We start from the raw sequence: 22,623 nt of genomic DNA, 5'->3' as shown, positions 1-22,623 counted from the left end.
AGGCACGCCCACTCTTTAAAAAAAAAATTTGTTTAAGTCAAATTTTAAAAGGAAAGTTAATATCTTTACAGTATATAAGTAAATTATGTCAGAGTTCAAATCCAGTAATGATATGGTGCAACAAAATACAAAAATAAAAGAATTTTTTCATTTAATTTGTCTAGGATACTTTTAATGCCATAAGTCGAACAAAAATTTACCAATCCTTGTGAAATTTGGTAAGGGCATATTCTCTATGACAATAATTGTTTTCTATGAAAATGGGCGAAATCGGTTGAAGCTACGCCCAGCTTTTATACACAGTCGACTGTCTCGTCTGTCCGTCCGCTTGGCCGTTAACACGATAGCTTGAGCAAAAATCGATATATCTTTACTAAACTCAGTTCACGTACTTATCTGAACTCTCTTTTTCTTGGTATTAAAAATGGGCGAAATCCAACTATGAGCACTAAGTTGGGTTTATTTGCATGGACGAAAGTCTACTCATATCGCGCCATCAATTTTTCGATAGGTTTTGAGCTCAGGAAAAAAAGTTCCACTAAGCATACCCAAAAAAATAATTTTCGAGCCTGCAAAATTTGAGTTTTTTGACTTTTTTTCTTTGATTTTTAAGGTTTTTTTCATGACCTTCTTAAAAAATTTTCATTTGATTTTAAAATTTTCATGTATACCCTGTCGGACTCAAAATTGTCCACTCAAAACTTTGGCGATAACAGTTTTTTGAAAAAAAAAAAAAATATTTTTTGGGTTTTGAGGAGTGTTTTGGTGCAAAAGTTTATTTTTTCGCCATTTTTTTTAAGGGTTTCTTCAGAAACGTGCAAAAGTGTTGCCGATGAAAACGAATTTGTCTCATAGATTACTGAAGATTATGCGATAAAAACGTTGGCATTAACAGTTTTTAAAAAAAATTTTTTTTTTGGTTTTTGGGACTTGTTTTGTTCGAAATCGATTTTTTTCATTTTCAAGGCTCCAAATCATTTTTTATGTATATATTTCCGTTAGACTCACCAATAAGTATACCAAAATGATCAGGGGACGAGCTAAGTTGATTTAGCCATGTCCGTCTGTCCGTCCGTCCTTTCGTCCGTCCGTCCGTCTGCCCGTTTGTTTGAACACAAACTAGTCCCTCAATTTTTGAGATATCTTAATGAAATTTGGTAAGCAGGCATATTTTGAGGGGGGATTTGACATGTGTCGGAATCGACCGGATCGGGCCACTATAGCATATACATACCTCCCGTACAACCGACTGTTTAGGTAAGAGGATTTTCATCAATTTTGTCGAAATCGATTTTTAGTCCGATCTTGATGATTTTTTCAGAAAACAATCTATGCCCAATACGTAAGCTTGTGGTAAAATTTGATGTTGCTAGCTGTTAAAATGAGGCAGAAATGGCGAAAACCCTCTTATTGAACAATAGATTGTAAGGGAGATATATGCTATAGTGGTCCGATCCGGTCGATTCCGACAAATGTCAAATCCCCCCTCAAAATATGCCTGCTTACCAAATTTTATGAAGATATCTCAAAAATTGAGGGACTAGTTTGCGTTCAAACAAACGGACAGAGGGACGGACGGACGGACGGACAGACGGACATGGCTAAATCAACTTAGCTCGTCCCCTGATCATTTTGGTATACTTATTGGTGAGTCTAACGGAAATATATACATAAAAAATTCTTTGGAGCCTTGAAAATGAAAAAAATCGATTTCGACCAAAACAAGTCCCAAAAACCAAAAAAAAAAATTTTTTTAAACTGTTAATGCCGACGTTTTTATCGCATAATCTTAAGTGGGATAAGAACTATGAGACAAATTCATTTTCATCGGCAACACTTTTGCACGTTTCTGAAGAAACCCTTACAAAAAAAGAGGGGGAAAAAATAAACTTTTTCACCAAAACACTCCTCAAACCCTAAAAAATATTTTTTTTTTTTTCAAAAAACTGTTATCGCCAAAGTTTTTAGTGGACAATTTTGAGTCGGACAGGGTATACATGAAAATTTTAAAATCAAATACAAATTTGTTAAGTAGTTCATGAAAAAAACCTTAAAAATCAAAGAAAAAAAGTCAAAAAACTCAAATTTTGCAGGCTCGAAAATTATTTTTTTGTGTACGCTTAGTGGAACTTTTTTTTCCTGAGCTCAAAACCTACCAAAAATCGATGGCGCGATATAGATTAATAAATCGACCCAGCTTAATGATCACGCCCACTTTTTCTATATCGAAAATTTCGAAAAATGAAAAAAATGTCACAATTCTATAGTAAATACGAAGAAAGGGATGAAACATGGTGATTGCATTGGTTTTTTGACGCAAAATATAACTTTAGAAAAAACTTTGTGAAATGGGTGTGACACCTACCATATTAAGTAGAAGATAATTAAAAAGTTCTGCAGGGCGAAATCAAAAGCCCTTGGAATCATGGCAGGAATACTGTTCGTGGTATTACATATCGTCGGTACAATGCCAAAGTCACGAATGTGCCATTTTTGTTTAAACGAAATATTATGTATGTCAAATTTTGCAAAGCCAAAACAAATATGCATTTTTTTTTGAAAAAAAAATTTTAAAATTTAAATATTTCAATTAGAATTACTTAGTGGTTTACAAAAGTAAACCTAGCAATAGTGGTTTAAATATACAAAATTAAATCTCTATTTATAACAATGTCTTCAAGGTTTGAAACGCGTTTTTCACAAAACATCAAATATGCACATTCGTGACTTTGGCATTGGACCGACGATATATAAATAAATTAGCGATACGCGACAGATGATGTTCTGGGTCACCCTGGCCCACATTTTGGTCGATATCTCGAAAACGCCTTTACATATACAATTGAGGGCCATTCCCTTTTAAAACTCTTATTAATAACTTTAATTTGATACCCTAATCGTACAAACATATTATAGAGTCACCCCTGGTCCACCTTTATGTCGATATCTCGAAAAGGGGTCCACCTACAGAACTAAGGCCTACTACCTTTTAAAACACTCATTCCCACCTTTCATTTGATACCCATGTCATACAAACACATTCCAGGGTTACCCTAGGTTCATTACCTTACATGGTGATTTTCCCTTATTTTGTGTCCAAATCTCTCAGCTGAGTATGTAGTGTTCGGTTACACCCGAACTTAGCTTTCCTTACTTGTTGGATCTCGACACTGCTGCTCAATAAATTTTCGCGAAAGTTATTTCGCATATTAATACCGTTTTTCAACCCGCATATAAACTTTGCAAAAGTTAGTATATAATTTTTAATAATACTAGAAATAAAATAAATGTAAGGCGCGATAAACTCCGAAGAGATCTAAGGCCGAGCTTCTCGTCCAATTTGCGTCGTGCTCCTATATTTTTGTTTTACTTCAAATTTCCGGGATGGGACCTACTTGTTTTATGCCGACTCCGAACGGCATCTGCAAGGCAGATGAGTTTTCACTGAGAGCTTTTCATTGCAGAAATACACTCGGAGTGATTGCCAAATACCGCCGAGGGGCGACCCCGCTTAGAAAAATTTTCTTCTAATTGAAAAAACTTGTTTCTAAAGTTTTTGATGTTGCTTTTTCCGGGGCGTGAACCCAGGATCTTCGGTGCCGTAGGCGGAGCACGCTACCATCACACCACGGCGGTCGCCTCACACCACGTCGGCGGAATTAATAGATATCTCGCGTTTTATTCGGATAATTAATTTGCGAAGGAATCTGCCGCAACATTTACTGGTCCTTCGTTGTTGTTGTTGTTGTTTTAGCGAAAAGGACACTCCCCGAGTGACAATTTTCGTGCTATTGACGTAAAAGCCAAGTCTAAATTCGTAATAGAATCGCGCCTGTGTACGAATTGCCTCAGCTCCGGCCATTACAAGGTGAAATGCAAAAGTATATCCTGCTTCACAATGCAACTTCTGCAACCAATAACGCGACCACTGCGCATTTGGCTGACACCGCACCTACCGCTACTCCGTCTGCGCCATCCGCGACCACTGCATCGCAAGCAAACTCAATTGTTACCAGTTTTGATTCCACCGCATCTACCACTCCTGAATGTACTTCTTCGTGTTTGAGTACTATTCTAACACTCCGCTAAAAGAATAAGGGCAACTGCCCTTGTATAAATACGCGATTGTTCAGGTCGCTTTCAACTCGAGACGCTAGTTATGCGTTTGGGTAACAACGGAAGGCTTCTGCAGTTTTCATTAGTCGAATTGGTTCATCGTGAGGAGGTCGCTCGAGAGGCGAGGTTTTACTTTTATTATCATCTTTTTGTTCGGGTCAATGCTTCGATATAAACGATCTTATTTTACCCAAGATTACGACCGAATTCCCAACACAAACCTTGTCAGCTGCAGCGTGACCCCATGTGCAAGGGTTGTTTCTTGCGGACACGCAGTTCGTGACCACTGGGCATGTCAACATGCTAGTCGGTATGGACGCCATGGGTCAACTTATTTGCTTCGAATTTCGTAAAGGTCCTCCGGCTACACCGATGGCTCAACGAACAGTCTTCGGGTGGACGCTTTTTTTCAGTATTGATGATTTTGATGCTGCTACGCCTCAATTACGGTCGCTGCATGGCGACGTTCAGCTCGATCGAGCGCTTTCCTGATTATAGGAGTTGTAAGAAGCGCTGCAAAAAACCCACCTCCCTCAGGAAGAGTGTTATTGTAAAGAGTTTTTCGAACAACGCACAAAAGGGCACCCGACAGCGGATTCATAGTTGGGTTACCGCTAAAACCGAACGTTCCACTTGGAAATTCACGTATATATGCTGTCCGAAACCTACAGCGACTTGCGCGAGATGAAAATCTATGAATAAGTTACAATGAATTCATGCAGGAACTTAATGATATGAAACATATGGAGCTGGCGCAACAGACACCGTACGATACTTTTTACATTCCCCATCATCGTGTCGGTAAGGAATTGAGCCTTATGACTAAATTAAAGGTTTTGTTCAACACAATCCGCCTCCGGAAATTCTTTGAATGATGCCTTATTCATTCACAATTACCATCAGATTTGTTTTCAATTCTAACGCTCTACAGAACCCGTCGCTGCGCTATGACCGCAGACATCGCAAAAATGTACGTATCGCCGTAACACGTTTACAACGGATTGTCTGGCGGAGTGATCCCATACAGGATTATCGAATGTTGCTGCTACACCGGCTGCATCTCACCTCGCCGTGAAAGCACTGCAGCGAACCGCAAAATGTTCATCACACGTTCGTGAAAAAGCTCCTTACTGGCACCGCTTCAACATTCCGGCCTACGGACGACTGGGTCAATCACAGAGCTACATATTTTTTCTGGCATGTCTGAGCGCGCCTACGCCGCTGTTATATACGCGCGCACACTGCAGATTGACGGTAGTGTAACCGTTTCCTTGATTTCTTCAAAAACTAAAGTAGTGCCGCTCAACTAAACAACGTTGCTGCGTTTGGAACTGTGCACCGCGCATCTAGCTGCTAAATTGACACAAAGTATTCTGCAAAGTCTTCATAATATTCGCTATCCGCTGTACGCATGGACAGACTCACCCATCACATTTGCATGGTTACGAGCACACCCTAGCCGATGTGTCACTTTCGTTGCCAACCGCGTTTCCGACATTCAGGAGGAGCTGCCCCTTGATTGCTGGAACCATCTGCGCTCACAGTTAAACCCAGCCGATTGTGCTTCGAGAGGCATAACTCCGTTCGAACTAACGCGTCAACAACCTTGGTGGTTTTGACCTGAGTTCTTAAAGGGTCCGAACCAATTATTGAAGCAAACGTCAGATCAACATACGACCGACTTGGGCGTTTGAAATAAAGTTGCTCATTCCACGGCTTAAAATGAGCATTGGCCAATAATGACGAAGCTTTCGTCGTACTCGAAATTACGCCGTGTCATTGCCTACGTGCTAAGGTTTTTCAGTAACGCTCGAACCAGTACTCGACTCAACAAAGCTAGGATAGGTTGGTCCTCCTAGCTGTCAAGGGTTATGTAAAGCTGAGCATAACCTTGTGTGATATACACAACATATTTATTTTCCTAATGAAATTTATCTTTGCAGCGCAAAACGGCCTGTTCCGCTTAGCAGCTGGCTTTTGCGCTTGTAGCTATATCTCGACCAAAACAACGTCTTGCGTATTGGAGGCAGACTAAATAATGCAGAGGTCACCCCTGACTTTAAGCACTCTATTATATTGCCAAAAACTCTCCGTTTGCGAAACTTATTATCTGTAAAATACACAAATTCACGCTCCACGCTGGGCCCCGCGTCATACAAACTTTATTACAACGCTGGTATTGGGTTATTGGCGCCAGCAGCTTAAATCTCAACATTTACCACAAATACGTGAAATGCACATTGGTTAACCGTAATCTCACCAAACAATCAATGGGAGAGTTTCCAGCGGTTCGAACTATCTACGCTCGATGTTTTACAAGCACCGCTGTCGATTTCGATGGTTCATACAACTACAAATTCACCCATGGAAGAGGTGCGAAGGCTACCAAGGGGTATATCTATTCATTCGTCTGCATATGCACTGGGTAATGCATATAGAGTTTGTAAGCGACTTGTGAACACCGGAGTTTCTTAGTGCCTTCAAGAGATTCACAAACCGCAGAGGGAATTGTAAAGTTATGTCGTCCGACAATGGCACGAATTTTGTTGACGCTGAGAAAGAGGCGCACATGGCATTTTAGAGGTGCATGGCTGACACCAGTCAACATTCGTTCTTTCCTTTTCTTTCAACCCGCTCTCAGCGCCACACATGGGTGGCTACTAGGAGACTGGTATTAAGCGAATAAAATATCATCTCTCGTTCGGTGAAACTTTGTTGGCTTATGAAGGGTTCGGCACACTATTGACAGATATAGAAACTTATATCAACTTTCATCCGCTCTGTGACAATTCTACATCTGCTGATGACTTAGAAGTCTTAATACCCGACCATTTTATTACCGGCGAACCGCTCAAATCAATCCCAAAACCTGAGGGTCACGGGTTCTGTGGAAGTCTTCATCAGCGGTGGGAAGCTATCTCTGTCATGATGCTGTCTCTCCTGGCCTCGTTGGAGAGACGAATACCTCGTCAGTTTACAGCGTCGAGCTAAATGGTTTCGCCCTTTACGTAATTTCGCATAAGGCGATGTAGTTGCCATTGCCAACGAATCAACTCCCCGACGAATTGGATTATGGGAAAGGTCCTGCATTGCCATCCTGGCACAGACGGGCGAGTACGAGTGCTCACGTTGAAGATGCCAAATGCAGAACTTATTACACCGATCGTGAATCTTTGCCTTCTGCCAACAAAAGAAGATCTGTTCTACGAGGAAGATTCTTAAACCTTCATGTGCATGATCATATGACTCATCTTTTTTGCTTTTGACATTTTGTATTATAAATTGAATTAATTTTGTCATGCTATATATATTTTTGATATTTTTTAAACTTATCACTGATTTCAGTAAAGCATTTGATGAAAGTTTCCCACTCCTTGCTTATCCACAAGCTGGATCGACTTGGCTTCCAACCTGGTCTCACCCAGTGTATATCTTCGTATCTCTGCGGTAGAACGCAACACGTATTTTATAAAAATACTCTTTCAAATGTCATTAATGTTCCCTCTGGCGTCTCACAGGGCTGTCATCTCGGTCCAGTTCTGTTCTTGCTATTTATTAATGATATCTATACCACAATAAAATATTCCAAAATTTGAATGTATGCTGATGATGTTAAACTTTTTAGGTCCTATGCGTTTATTGAAGAACGTCCCTTGCTTCAAGCGGATTTAAACTGCTTAGTTGCTTGGTGCTTATTAGAAAATTTTAATTGTATAAATCAAAAGCCAAAATAAACAAAAATGCCCTTACAAAGAGCAGTATGTCGTAGTTGGTGTCGTCATATGGCCGAGCCACTTATGCCCAGCCGCAGCATCAGCATCCAGCAATTAGCGGAAATCTGAAAACATCACCTCCATTTGAAAATTACACTCTAGGTGGAGCCATACCACGGGGTACTGTAATGAACACTGTGATATTCACAGGCGCGTTCAGTATTGGCTGTTTTATGAGCTGCAGTATATTGGAATATGAAAATACACGCAATATGATGATAGAAAAGGCGCGCTTAAGTCGATTTCCATGACTACGACAATCTACAGTCAGTAGGGAGCAGGGTGTTTTGCAAGAAATAAAACAAGAGGTACAAGGTTTTTGGGATAAACTATCACCAGGTGAACGTGTATTTATGCCGATATGTGCACTTAACGTGCTGTTATTTGGTCTATGGCGTGTGCCGTCATTACGCAATACAATGACAACTTACTTTTACTCAAATTCTGCAGGGCGTGCCATTTTTTGGCCAATGTTTCTGTCTACATTTAGTCATTACTCATTGTTTCATCTATTCGCTAATATGTATGTGTTGCATAGCTTTTCAAATGCAGCTGTATTGTCACTGGGAAAAGAACAATTTTTGGCAGTCTATTTGAGCGCGGACGTAATTGCCAGTCTCACGAGTATAGTATACAAGGCTTTAACAGCACAATCTGGACTATCGCTAGGCACGTCTGGTGCAATAATGGCGATTCTAGCTTACGTTTGTGCGAAATATCCAGATACCCAACTTAGCGTACCCTTCTTGCCTATGAATACCTTTCCTAACGATGTATCATGATCTTCGAAAAACAAAAAAATAGCCAAAAAATTATGCAACGAGTGCTTAAAGGAACACAACATGACAGAGCTAATAAATTAAAATTAGATACTATTTTGAACATATAACTGTAACTTGTAAATGAATTAATGAGAATGAGAAAACAACATATTTTTATGCATTCTTAAAATGCGAAATCACATAAATATTACCAAGGACAAACTGAAAATATTTTGTTAATGTAGTTTAGTCGATGCTAGAGATCATACGAGTGCGTTTATTCGGTAAATTCTTAAAAATATAGTAATCAGATGCTAAAGCCCTTGCTAAAGCAGATGACAACTTAAAAAAATAATAAAGACAAAAAAATATTCCAAAATTTTAATGTATGCTGATGTTGTTAAACTTTTTAGGTTCTATGCGTTTATTGAAGAACGTCCCTTGCTTCAAGCGGATTTAAACTGATTAGTTGCTTGGTGCAACGCGAACTCAATGCCGCTGAACCTCAATAAATGTAAATTCATGTCCCTCTCTCGAAGATCTTTGCCAGCAGCCTCTTACGTAATTAATAATTTTTGTCTTCTATCTGTAAACTATTTTGTGGACTTGGGAGTCACGATAGATGCTAAACTAAGTTTCAACCTTCATATTAATGCTACTGTCAATAAGGCTAGAGGTGCTCTATCATTCGTGAAGCGATGGTCTAAAGAATTTAGTGACCCGTATGTAACCAAGGCCCTTTTTACTACGTTGGTTAGACCGATACTAGAATACGGATCAATAGTCTGGAATCCGCGATATCAAGTTCATGCAGATAGGCTTGATCCAATACAGAAGCAATTTTAACATTTATCGTTAAATTTTTATTGGGACTCTGCGTATAATCTTCCAACTCTCGCAAGTCATAGAGAAATGCTAGGCGTACTATTTATGGCTAAACTACTGAATGGACTAATTTCTAGCCCCTTTCTTTCGGACGAAGTAAACTTCAATGTACCATCACGAGCGTCAAGACATTACAAACCTCTTCATTTGAGGCAGTGCAGAACTATTTTCGAATTAAATGAACTTTTTCGATGTTTGTGTCATGATTTCGACACTCATTCTAGTTCATTTGATACAACGGATTCACTCTTTACTATAAAGAAAACTGTCCTATCCTATCTTAACTCGTAACAATATAAAAAAAAAACCAAAAAAAACCTTTATATGCTAAAAGCGTTAACTTATTTACTATATGTATAATTTCCAACTGTTATATATAATACTCAGCTGATGATTTTTAATCTTTAGCTGAGCAATTTTAAATCTCGACGCTTAACAAACCTCCGCCTATCAACAACTCGGCAAATCCATCCGTCATGCGGATGCGGCCCTCGTGTTGGTTGGGCGGGCTTTAGAAGGTATTAATCCGTTGGGTTTATTATTATTATTATAGTTCAAGGGCGGCGGCATTTTGAATTCACTTCTGCATATTTTAAAGTTGATGTAAATATCGCAACATAAAGGGTTAACGCACAAGTCTACACGACTGTTATTGCCACTGACTTTAAGCTATTTGTTTACAACAAATATTTAAAGTGTCTACTTCTAAAGATTACAATTTTCATAATTTAAATCAATATACCAGTGCCCAGCCCTCGCGAACTTTTGGTCCCGAACTCTAGGAAACTATGTGTTTCCCGACGTAAGGGCGGTGTCAAACTGCCGCATCAAGGACATCAGTAATTTTATAGTTTTAGCCAAGTGGTTTGAGTAATGCAATACGCAGGGTACATCAGCCAACATATAATTGGTTCCAGGAGAAAGTGCATCAAAATGGCGCCTAGAGCGCTACTTGGGCTCGGCTCCATAGCCGGGCAACACAGCAACCAATAATTGCTATGTCACTCACACTTGTCTAAAGTTTGGAGGCGGAATTTCGTTAATCCTATTTAAGCTACTTATATTTATGTATTTGTTATACCCAGCTGTACTTGTACACAGGGTATTATAACTTTCATTGGATAACGGTTGGTTGTACAGGTATAAAGGAATCGAGATAGATATAGACTTCCATATATCAAAATCATCAGTATCGAAAAAAAATATTTGATTGAGCCACGTCCGTCCGTCTGTCCGTTAACACGATAACTGAGTAAATATTGAGATACCTTCACCAAATTTGGTGCACGAGCTTATATGGACCCATTAGTAATGAAAATGAGCGAAATTGGATGATAACCACGCCCACTTTTTATACCTATACATAACATTTTGGAAAACACAAAAAACCTGATTATTTAGTAAAAAATACACCTATAAAAAAAAAAATAATAAATGTAAGGCATGAGAACCTCCGAAGAGATCTAAGGCCGAGCTTCTCTTCCAATTTGCGTCGTACTCCTCTTTTTTTTCCCTACAAATTGGCCGGCCGGGACCTACATGCTTTATGCCGACTCCGAACGGCATCTGCAAGGCAGATAAGTTTTCACTGAGAGCTTTTCATGGCAGAAATACACCCGGAGCGCTTGCCAAACACATCCGAGGGGCGACCCCGCTTCGAAAAATTTTCTTCTAATTGAAAAACCTTATTTCTAAAATTTTGATGTTGCTTTGCCCGGGTTTGAACCCAGGGCATACGGTGTGGTTCGCGGAGCACGCTACCATCAAAACACGGTGGTCGCCTAAAAAATACACCTAGAATGTTGAAATTTGACGTGTGGACTTATATTGAGACTCTTGAAAAAAAATGTTTAAAAAAAATGTAAATGGGCGTGGCACCGCCCACTTGTGATAAAATCAATTTTACAAATATTATTAATCATAAATCAAAAATCGTTAAACCTATCGCAACAAAATTCTGTAGAGAGATTTACTATAAGGAATGCTTTGAAGAAAAATTTACGAAATCGGTTAAGGACCACGCCCACTTTAATATAAAAGATTTTAAAAGGGTCGTGGACGAATAAAATAAGCTATATCTTTGCAAAAAAGAGCTTTATATCAATGGTATTTCATTTCCCAAGTGGATTTATAACAATAAATAGGAAAAACTCCAAATTGTACAAAATGGGCGTGGCACCGCCCCTTTTATGACTAAGACATTTTCTATGTTTCGGGGGTCATAACTCGAAGAAAAATTAGTTCACAATAGAACCATATGTATATGTGTTATTGCGCAACCTTGGAACACTATTAAGTACACAAAACAAACAACAACAACATTTCAAGTGTACAGCTGGGTATGTAATGTTCAGTTTCACCCGAACTAAGACTTCCTTACTTGTTTTTTTGCTTTTCCACTTGATTTTTCTTGCGGGTTGTTTTTATTTGTATGGTTTAGGTTTTTATAAACAAACTTCAAGGACGTTACACGAGATCACCCGTTTCGATCTTTTTCTAGTCAAATCTTTACCACTTCCGTTATTTTGAGTGTCGTTTCTATTTTTACCATAAAATTTTGTTACTACTTTTGTTCTGATTTATTATGATTTTCTGTTTAAGGTTCTTGCTTGCATTTGTATAGATTTCACATTAACGTAGTCATTACATGGTATGTATATTTTCTAAATTAAATTTTATTATCATTTCATACTTAACCTAGTTAATAAGGTTTTTCAATTAGAAGAACATTTTTCTAAGCGGGGTCGCCCCTCGGCAGTGTCTGGCAAGCGCTCCGAATGTATTTCTGCCATGAAAAGCTCTCAGTGAAAACTCATCTGCCTTGCAGATGCCGTTCGGAGTCGGCATAAAACATGTTGGTCCCGTCCGGCCAATTTGTAGGGAAAATCAAGAGGAGCACGACGCAAATTGGAAAAGAAGCTCGGCCTTAGATCTCTTCGGAGGTTATCGCGCCTTACATTTATTTTTTTTTTTTACTTAACCTAGTTTTTCGAGGCCATGTTAAGTTATATTTAAGCCCGGAAGTATTTTTTTCTTTTTAAATTTGCATTAACTCTAATTGTTATTGAGGTATTAAACGCTTCTGTTTTTTAAAGAGTCATATATCATACCAAATGATCTAAAATTATTTAATTAATGTTTAGTATAATAAAATTGAAGTGTTTAGCCGCAAGTCTTGAATCGCAAGGTAAATGACGGAGGAAACGTTCCTAGCTTCATTTTTACAACAAAATATAAAATTATTCACACTTTGTTATTAGACGCTTAAAGTCAGTTAAGTTGTTAAATGTTTTTTTTTTTTTTGTTTTTTTTTTTCAATTAGTTTCATAATATGTTTGGCAGAAAGTGGGTCATTGTCTTTAATAGTTTACTTAGTATCGTTAAACCTTTGTTAATTTTTTTGGTAAATTAATAAAAAATAATAATTTAATAATAAATTAATAAAAATAATATCTGCATTGCATATCGATTGAAAATTTTATTTCAGGTTATTATCTGTGTCAACATTAAGTCGGTAATTTATTAAATTAAATGAAATTTCTCGTTTAAGTTCGATCTCTAGAAAATTGCATATTTGGATTCCCAGACCAAGCGCTTATACATATCTTATGGGGATCTTTTTTTCTCTAATACTGAGGCCCGGGTTTTCAGTACAAATTCAAATCACTTTGTCAGTTAAACTACGTTTAAACTTATTCTGCAGTTTTTCAGTCTACTTTAACTGAAGTTTAAGCTGAAGTTAAACGGCCGATCTGGCAGGGTTAAACTCTAGTTAACCTATCGGTGATTTGCGTTCGTTCAAAATGGCATCGAATATACCAACAAGCATTTGGGCTTGGGTACTATAAGAGCTCATGTTGATAACTAGCATTCCTCTAAAATCTCAAGAGTTGTTACGAAACAGTGGCGCAACGTGAGAATCATAGCGTACTCAGCAAAAGAGAGATTTTTTATAAAGCGAAAAATTACTAAGTTTAAAAATAATAGTTCCCAACTTGTGGTTGTTTGACTGAATTCAAGTTTATATTCTAATAATACAGTATTTTCCAGAAAATAAAATAAAATATATATGATTTATTTTTGATAAATTACTCTGCGTTACTTTTATCAATCAGGTGTTTATTTGTCACAATAAATAGTTGTTGGGTTTGGTGGTACCACCATAGAGATTTTTTTTCAACTTCACCTCAACTCGATATCCAATGTAGGATATCAAGAGAGAAATGTGTTGGATATTCATTTGAGAACTGTACGTTTTCCCAAATCTCTCAATGGTTGGATAATAATTTGAAAATGCTAATGATGTTGGAGATCAACTCGAGAACTATCTGGTTTAAGAATAACTAGATAATGATGCTAGATATCACCTCCAGAACTAGATATATATTTCGCTATAAAAATATCTTTTAAATGTGTGTTGGGCAAGCAAAATCCAGCTGTTGTCGTATCTACAAATTATCTATATATTAAAAAACCAATGTTGCCGTACAAAAAAGCCTACACAAAGGCAGCCTTAAACTGTGACTGAAAAACTGCTCAAAAGTTTAAATGGAGTTTAAATTTGAATAGTGTTTAAGCAAACTTAGTTTAAGTTTAGCTTAACCAACTACTGAAAACCCGGGTCTTATTCTCTAACGAATTTCTGCGGTGGATAGTTAAATTGTAATTGTCTAGTGACATTTTTTTATACATTTTTTTCAGTGTGATAAAAGCTCATTCGAAAGGGTCACCTCGATCCTCCCGAGTTTCAGAATACTTACTGTACAATACGCACAGAACAACATTCATCTTTTCATAACAATTGACTACCCATCACCAATCAAGATTTCCAATTTGTAGTTGATCTGATGGGTAAAGTTCCAATTCATGGGGACGCGGCATAGCTTGTACAATAAAGTTCCAACTCAGTGGGACGCGGCATAGTTTGTAAAATAAAGTTCCAACTCAGTGGGACGCGGAATAGTTTGAAAAATAAAGTTCGGGCTATGCCGTTCACTTAACGCATCAGCACTTTTTCAACTTGATACATATTGGATACCTACTGGCAAAATTGGTCGAATACCTACTAAACCGTGTAAATGCTATACAATAAAACTAACTTAAACTTTAAAAATATCTATACAATAATAATAATAAGTTGACTGCACATTAAATCTGAGTTTTCGTTCTATTCTTTGGACAACGAAGATGATAACATTTTAGCGACAGTGAAATACGCCATATTGCTTCGGTGAGTTAATTTAGTTACATTGTAATTGCCACACGAAGAGTAGAGTGCTCCTTAACCCTGCCAAGTGCTGCAGACAGCCATACCGCACACAAAAAGGGACCCCATTTACTATAGTATTTGTTCCAATACTACACACTGAAAAAACCTGATCTCGAATATCCTGCACAGAATCCCTACAGCACTTAATCTATTCGGCGGGATCTCAATTTTCTTTTTCGTTATTTTGTCTCGTGATACCAAAATATTATACGCCGACTCACTTTGTTTTGTTATACACCCCTTTATACGTTCATGCTTCTGCTAAGAGGTTCACGATGTGTGAACTAATGATGAAATCCAAAAATACAAAATTTAATAAATGAAGAAGAAACATTAAATGTTAGGAATATTAAAGGGAAGAAGAGGAGGAACGACAAATAGTATGCTACTATGTAGCCTGGCGAAACCTAATTGAACCAGAAACCGAAACGGAATATAAACTGAAACCGAGATGAAAATGGAACCCGGAACGGCTTCCGCAACGACCGAAACCAGTTTGAAAATTAAACCAAATTAAAATCGATGTCGAAACTGAACTGAAACCGAAGCAAAACAGGGACAAATAAAGAACGAAATGCAAACCGGAATAGGTATCGAAACCAGAACAAACACTGAGTCCCGAACAAAAAAAAACCAATTCTAAACGGACTGTAACCTAGATTAAAGGCAAAAATAAATCCGTAACGTTAACCTTTTTTGGACCCAACGACGAATACGGAATCACTGGCTGTGGCACTGAGAAAAACAAACAATGAAATCAATGTCCCTCCGTGTCGCTATAAAATAAGCCGAAATTAAATTCCCGACTATTTAGGGTACAAAACTATTTGTTTTCCAAAACACAGTGCTACTCGGAATAGATGAAAATCTCATTAAAATTTTCTTAACTCATCAGAGCTTCTTACAATAAAGTCAAACTGTAAATAACAAAAACTAATTATTTCCCCAATTCGATGGCAGTCGTGGTGTGATGGTAGCGTGCCCCGCACCACACCGAAGATCCTAGGTTCACGCCCAGACAAAGCAACATCAAAATGTTATAAGCAAGATTTTTCAATTATAACAAAGTTTTTTAAGCTGGGTCACCCCTCGGCAGTGTTTGGCAACCCTTCCGAGGGTTTTTCTGCCATGAAAAACCTCGCAGTGAAAACTCATCTGCCGTGCAGATGCCGTTCGGAGTCGGCATAAGACTAGAAGGTCCCGTGCCGCCATTTTGTAGGAAAAATTAAAAGGAGCTCGACGCAGATTGCAAGATAAGCTCGGCCTAAAATCCGTTCGTCGGTTATCGTGCCTTACATTTATTTATTTCATTAATTCTTTTCCCATCCTTTTTTCATTTTCTTGCTTAAGTTTTTTTTTGCTTTTCATAAATTATTACCATATTTCAAAAGCCCATGCAACCATGAAAATTAAACATGCTCATAAAAATTAATAAGCAATATTGTTAAAAAACATAAGTACACTTTCGATTAAAAATATAGCAGTAAAAAGTAATTGCTAATTTTATCAATTATTGTATCATTTGCTATTTTCGTGCAATTAAGAAAAGTTTTATAAATTGTATAATGAAAGCTATATAAACGTGTTTAAAAAACATTCGAAAAAGCTACAGTGCGCCGCCGAAATATACCCCGGTCCACAAAAATAGCAAACAACATTAGCAGCAAACATTTTGTTATTTTTATCAAATATTTTCTCTTTTTCATGCTCGTAATTCAAAGCTTACATGAGCTCTAAAGATACAACAGTTTTCGAAAATACCCGAAAATTCGAATAGCATCACAAATTATTTGCCAATCTTAGTAGTTGTTTCTTTTTCTTTTTTATTTTATTTTTTGTTTTAATTGTATAATTGGAAACTATTTTGAAACGTGATCAAAATACTTCGAAAATTCCAAAAATTGTATTTAACATTTTGGAAAGAAGAAAAAATAATAATTGAAATTCAATTATTATAAGCCGGTGTTAAGCTCATGAATTCTTAAATATTTTGGAAAGAGTTTTGAAAAAATAGTTTTGTAGTCCAAATTATTTTTGTCTAATTAAGCTCAATTTTGAAGTATCTAAAAGTTGGCAATGATTTCTGAGAATTTTATTTTCCAATATTAGTTTTATATATTCTCCCAGACTTAGTGTGAAAATTAAATTTTTTATTTGTATGAAAATCTCGAAAGGTATGTATGTATATGAGAAAAAAGGTTAAAAACTATCATGAGTTAAAAAAAAAATGAATTGAACTACAAAAAAAAATATTCCTGAAATTTTAAATATGAAACTGGAAATTTTCATAAAGATTTATAAGTGTTTCACCAACTTTCAATGTTTTCTGCTCGGAAAAAAAAGAAGAAAATAACTGAAACAAGTATGGACGGAACTGTCGACCGGTATATGTCTTAAATCGTTCGTAATATTTGAATAAGCGGCTGTATAGATGTTTTATATGTAGAGAACATGTAATTAACTGCCTGGATATCCTCTCACAAAGTTTCACGTTTCTTATTAACTGCATGAAGTAGCTATGACCGTGAATCTAAACAATGGGTTGTATGGGATCTATACTATATATATGACTGACCTTTGCGATTCCTTCATACAACAAATGGTATATACGAAAGCAGGAAGACATGACAAAAAACCTCTTTTCAAAAATATCGGATGTATGGGTCCGATCCGGTCGGTTCCAACAAATGTCCAAATTTCCTCAAGATACCTCAAAAATTGAGGTACAGCAGAACTAGTCGTATTTCGGTATACTATTTGGTTGTTCTATCTCTACTCCATTAAGAACTTACAATTTTGAGATTCGTGACAAACTTAATATACATTTTCATGAAAGTTATAAAAGTTTTCAAATCTTATTTTCTGCTACTATTTTACTCCCAGATGTGTATTTAAAAAACAAAAAAACAATTTCTAGGTTAGTACAATGCTTTCCATGTAAAAAAAATTGATTTGCATAAGTTCGTGCCAATATTTGTACATCTTAGATTTTAGTTTGTTTAGGCTGCTTCGCTATATGCTTCGTTTTAACACATACAAACATATATATATATATAAAAGTTCAAAAGTCGTCACTTTATTAATAAATCAAACAAACAACTTAAACAAAGGCGAACAAAAATTATGATTGTACCGTGCTCCGCCTACCACACCGAAGAGCCTAGGTTAATTAAATGCTTTCAGCACGTGCATCAATTACGCAGAGTAATAGAACATAAAAAATTCAAATAGCAGAGTATTGAGCTTCACCACACGCAGTTACGCATGCGCACACCTCTACACAAAGATATACACACACACACACAAGATATGTGTATAAGCATAAAAGTTCTGTAAACAAGCCCCCACTTTTTTCAAAAGTACTTATTACGTAATGCTACGACGGAAAAAGCACCGCTGAGTTTGTAACTGATTAATGTACTTGCACAAATACATACATATGTAGCTCTATATAGGTATAAACATCTATTAAGAATGTGCGCGACAATATACTTTGACACAGTGCATGGACTTTACCACTTTATTGGTAGATCTACCAACTTTTTAGCCCATTTTCATTTTCTACCACTTCTACCACCAAAGCCCAAAAATCTACCAACATTTCAATATACATGTTCCTATTGAAACCAAATACTGCGATCATTAGGTATATGGTACTTTTGCCATTGCTATTTCAAACGAAGATTACATTTATTTCGGTTTTTATTTTGAAAAGTTTGTGTACGAATTCAAACAAGAAATAAATTTGTTTATGAAATAAATGTGGTAAATGAGCACGCAAATATTTCCCTGCGCTATTTTCATCAGTTTTTTGTGAATAATTTTAAACGAAAATAAAAAAAGATTTAAGTAAATACCAAAGTCGGTTATTTTGTGGCAGTATTTTTGGTACATTGTAAAAATGTTGTTATAATTAGACGTTTCGGTAAATTTTCGTCAATATTTCAAGCTCGAAATACAGCAAGCAAATATCATATAGGCATAAGCTATTTATATACAAATTTACATGTATTTTTTTGTTTTGTTTAAAAGTTTTTTTAAAAGTGTTATTTCCGTGACATGTGCTTATTTGTTTTACAATAAAAAGTGAATTGATTTGTACAAATATAAACTGTAGCTATTTTTTTGGGAAAAAAAACTTCTAACTTCTACCACTATTTTAATTTTTCGTCTACCAACATTCTCTTTTTAAAAGTCCGTGCACTGCTTTGACAGTTTATTCACCTTAAGTGAAGCTAACGTCACACGCATGCGCGAACACTAACCTCGCGTTCCAATGAAGTCAACATAAGAATTAATTGTTTCTATTGAGAAGAGAAAGATTTTGAATATATTCAGTTTTACTTTTTGGTTTTTTCGGTTTCACTGGGATTCGAACCGAAAACAAATCTACATGGCACACAAATTAATATAGAGACAAAATGTCTCAATTGTGTTGTTAGTGTAGAAATGAGAAAAACTGAATTAAGCATGAAAACAAATACCAGCAGGATGGCCTAGTGGTTAAAGGCTACTGCAGTTTCACCATGTGATTCACGGTTCGAATCCCGGTGAAACATTTGATAACATTACAAAATTGCCTGATGATGATTACGTTGGCGGTTTTCGAAATGGGACCATCGCAATATGCCAGTAAATGTTTCTTTCTTTTCAGTTTCTCTTAGAAAAACATAATAATTGAAATTCAATTATTATAAGCCGGTGTTAAGCTCCTGAATTCTTAAAAATATAAATTCTTTTTTATTCCATTTTTGACCATTTAAGAAATAGCTTCCCTAAATGTTTGCCCCTATTACGGTTTACAACTCAAATTAGTTGGGTTGTAATTAAAACAACTCAACTTTAAGACAACTCACCTCCTGTTTGGTATTGCGAATTACAACTTATTTCAGTTGAAGTTGAATTGGTGTTGCCAACCTAAGGGAGTGATGATTTGACAGATAAATGAACAGCTGATCAATTTGTGGCGGAAATTTAAGCATTTGCAAAAGTGATTTTGTTATTACAAGATATCATATGATATGAAATCTAATTTATAATGGCGAAAATATTGGTGATTGACATGTCGCGAATACGGAAAACATCCGCGTGATCATTCCAATCCCTTGGAACTACCAAGCCCCAAGTCAGAAAATGTTTAAGTGACAAATGATGAGCCTCAAATGTAGTTATTTTGCAGATTTGAAAGGAATCACTTTGCTCATTACTAAACAAAATTAAGGACCATTTCCGCAAACGCTTTCGAGGGAAGGCTGTACCCCTATTTTAAAATTATGCGCCATACGCAGATTCCTTGCTGATGTCAGCTACAAAAAATGCTGTGGAAATGATTTTGGTGTTGGACTGGTTTTAGATATTATTGAGGAGCATATTTGTGCGAAATGGATTAAAACCCAAACAGCAAAAATTGTATTTTACTCTAAAACAGGATTCCCAGGAGTAGTGATTAGTATCAATGGGACTCACGTTCGCATATTTTCACCTATTTTGGCTGCATCCGAACTGCGGCCAGCCTCGTCCAACTTCGGAATATCGCTCCATAAAGTCAAACAGTTATTCAATGTAACCCTTCGTTTAAACGTTGTGTTTTCTATGTACAAAATTGTTGATTATTGTTTGATTAAAAAAGGTTGAACTACCGGCTTTAAATTTTTTTTTCTTTTTTTGGTAACATTATGAGGCCATCTAACTCTGCAAAATACAACCACATGCAAATTTGAACCGAAATGATATGACAGAAATTAAATTTTTAATTTTTGTTTTCGGATTCGTAAATCGGAGGTCGAAAAGTGTCTTTTGATACCAACTTTGAAAATTTTTGTTAAAAATTAGGTGGTGAACCGTCTTCTTTCCTTTTATCCAAACAACTGCAAAATTATATGAGACAACTGCTAGTAATCAGTTGTCAAATTTTAATGTCTTTGACAACTACACCAACACAATATTGTAAACGGTAATGCCACAAAAAGTTGTAAGACTAGACAACTTCAACCGACATTTTTTTTTTGACAGGTTGAATTGTAATCTGTAATACGAAACTGCAAAACTTCAACTGAAACAGAGTTGAGTTGTAAACGGTAATAGGGGCATAAATTATGGTCTCTCACATGTACCATTGATTTTTGACAATCTTTTTTCCGAAGGGTGTTTTATACTTCGGAAAAAAAATTTTCAGAAATCAATGTGAGTGATTTGCCTATGACTTGTACTTGGTTAGACTAAAATTAATTGAGCTACAAAACTGCAAACTGAAAAAAGATCTGAAAACTCTGAAAAAGAAGTTTGAAATTTTCGTGAAATCTTTTCGATTTTTTTGGAAACGTTTTTAAGAAAGCTTTGCTTAGTTTCAGATACAAAAGTAATAGAAAATTTTTCATAAACTAAAACAACAAAATGCAAGGCGCGGTAACGTCCGAGGAGATTTTAAACCAGCCTTCTCTTCCAATTTGCGTCGTGCTCCTTTCTAATTTTTCCTAAAATTACATATTTAACGCAGATGCGTTCTCAGACTGACTTGTGTATCTCCCTCCCAAGGTAGTTCAATCCGACATCAACAACTTTATATATTTGCTTGTATGTGTGAGGGGATAAGCGAGTTCACTATAACCTCTCCAAAAATGTTTAACTTTATGACCGAGTTCGCGTTTGTTCGGAAATCAAAAACTTAATACTTTTGCTTGTATGTATATATGTATGAGTTTCAGTCTGTAAGGTTTGTTTAATTTTGACTAAATAAAAATATAAGGAATGACAACCTTCAGCCAAGGTCTAAACAGCACACCTAAAGAATGGAACTATATGCATGTACAATTCAATTAATCGTACCGACTTCCTGACCCTCTTATTGTCTTCCAGTAGGAGATGTTTGCCATTGAAAGGGCACCTAGACTGCACCATAGCAGTGCAGTGTCACATAGCAATTTGACCATCAAATACCTTAGCCCTGAACTTCCCAAAAACCTGCGAAGATGTCAAGCCACGCTGTAAATCATAGCACATCTAAAAGTCGACATTTTTGAATCAGATGCCGCAGAAATATTAAGGAAAAGATTTATGGATGGATATGCACGAAGTGGACAGCTATGTAGGTATGGTTAAAACTGGCTTATCTTCTTAGAAAAAATTAAAAAAGCAATATTATGGAAAGGATTTTGATAGGAATCAACCAAAGGAAGCAAAGAACAGACTTCAACTTCGAAGTAAACAAATCTGCAGTTAGGAGTACTTATGGGCGTCATTGCAGTTCACTGTGCTATTGCACTGATGCTTTAACGATGGCGCATACCAATTATTTCTCTCTGCAGAATCTCTCTGGATAAGAAAAAAGTGAAATGGATGCATAATTTCACTTGCCCCTGTCCTTGTCTGCGGGCAAGGTGACTCATACGTTTGGGCGCACAGTTTTTCGATAGGCGGGCTAACGTAGGAAAGGTGGATTTTCCTCCCTACTGAAGTCAAAACTTGAAAGCAAACAGTTTATTACTATAATTAGGAAATATTTGGTTGAACGAATCTGTCTTGTGACCACAGTTTCGAAATTATTCAAGTAACATTTTTTTTTTTAATATTTAATACTTAAATGTATCCGAAATGGTCCCGAAGCAAAAATATTAATTACAGGTATCATAACGGAGCTATAAAAACTATTGATAAATCAGCATCGTTATAGAGTTCGAGGACTTGCTTTCTATTATTTGAAAATAGTCCTGAAATCTGATATTAAAAAACGAATGCCCAACCAAAACCTTTAAAGGGAGCATTCACCAGGGAGTAAACTTGCTACGAATGGTGGGCCAATTTGCTGTGTGAACCAAACTTA

At 36.5% G+C, this 22,623-nt stretch overlaps 1 protein-coding gene and 1 pseudogene across 10 annotated transcripts in view; both read left to right on the top strand.

Moving 5' to 3' along the window:
• The window catches only part of LOC137244680 (uncharacterized), a 416,557-nt gene that overhangs the window by 121,759 nt on the left and 272,175 nt on the right, over positions 1-22,623 (top strand). The gene's annotated exons all lie outside the window — the stretch shown is intronic.
• LOC137246807 (presenilins-associated rhomboid-like protein, mitochondrial) lies at positions 7,857-8,671 on the top strand (annotated as a pseudogene).

Source organism: Eurosta solidaginis, chromosome 3 (genome assembly GCF_040869045.1).
Source record: "Eurosta solidaginis isolate ZX-2024a chromosome 3, ASM4086904v1, whole genome shotgun sequence".
Taxonomy (NCBI): Eukaryota; Metazoa; Arthropoda; class Insecta; order Diptera; family Tephritidae; genus Eurosta; species Eurosta solidaginis.
The sequence above is the reverse complement of the archived record's forward strand: the minus strand, read 5'-3'. Positions and strand labels throughout refer to the sequence as shown.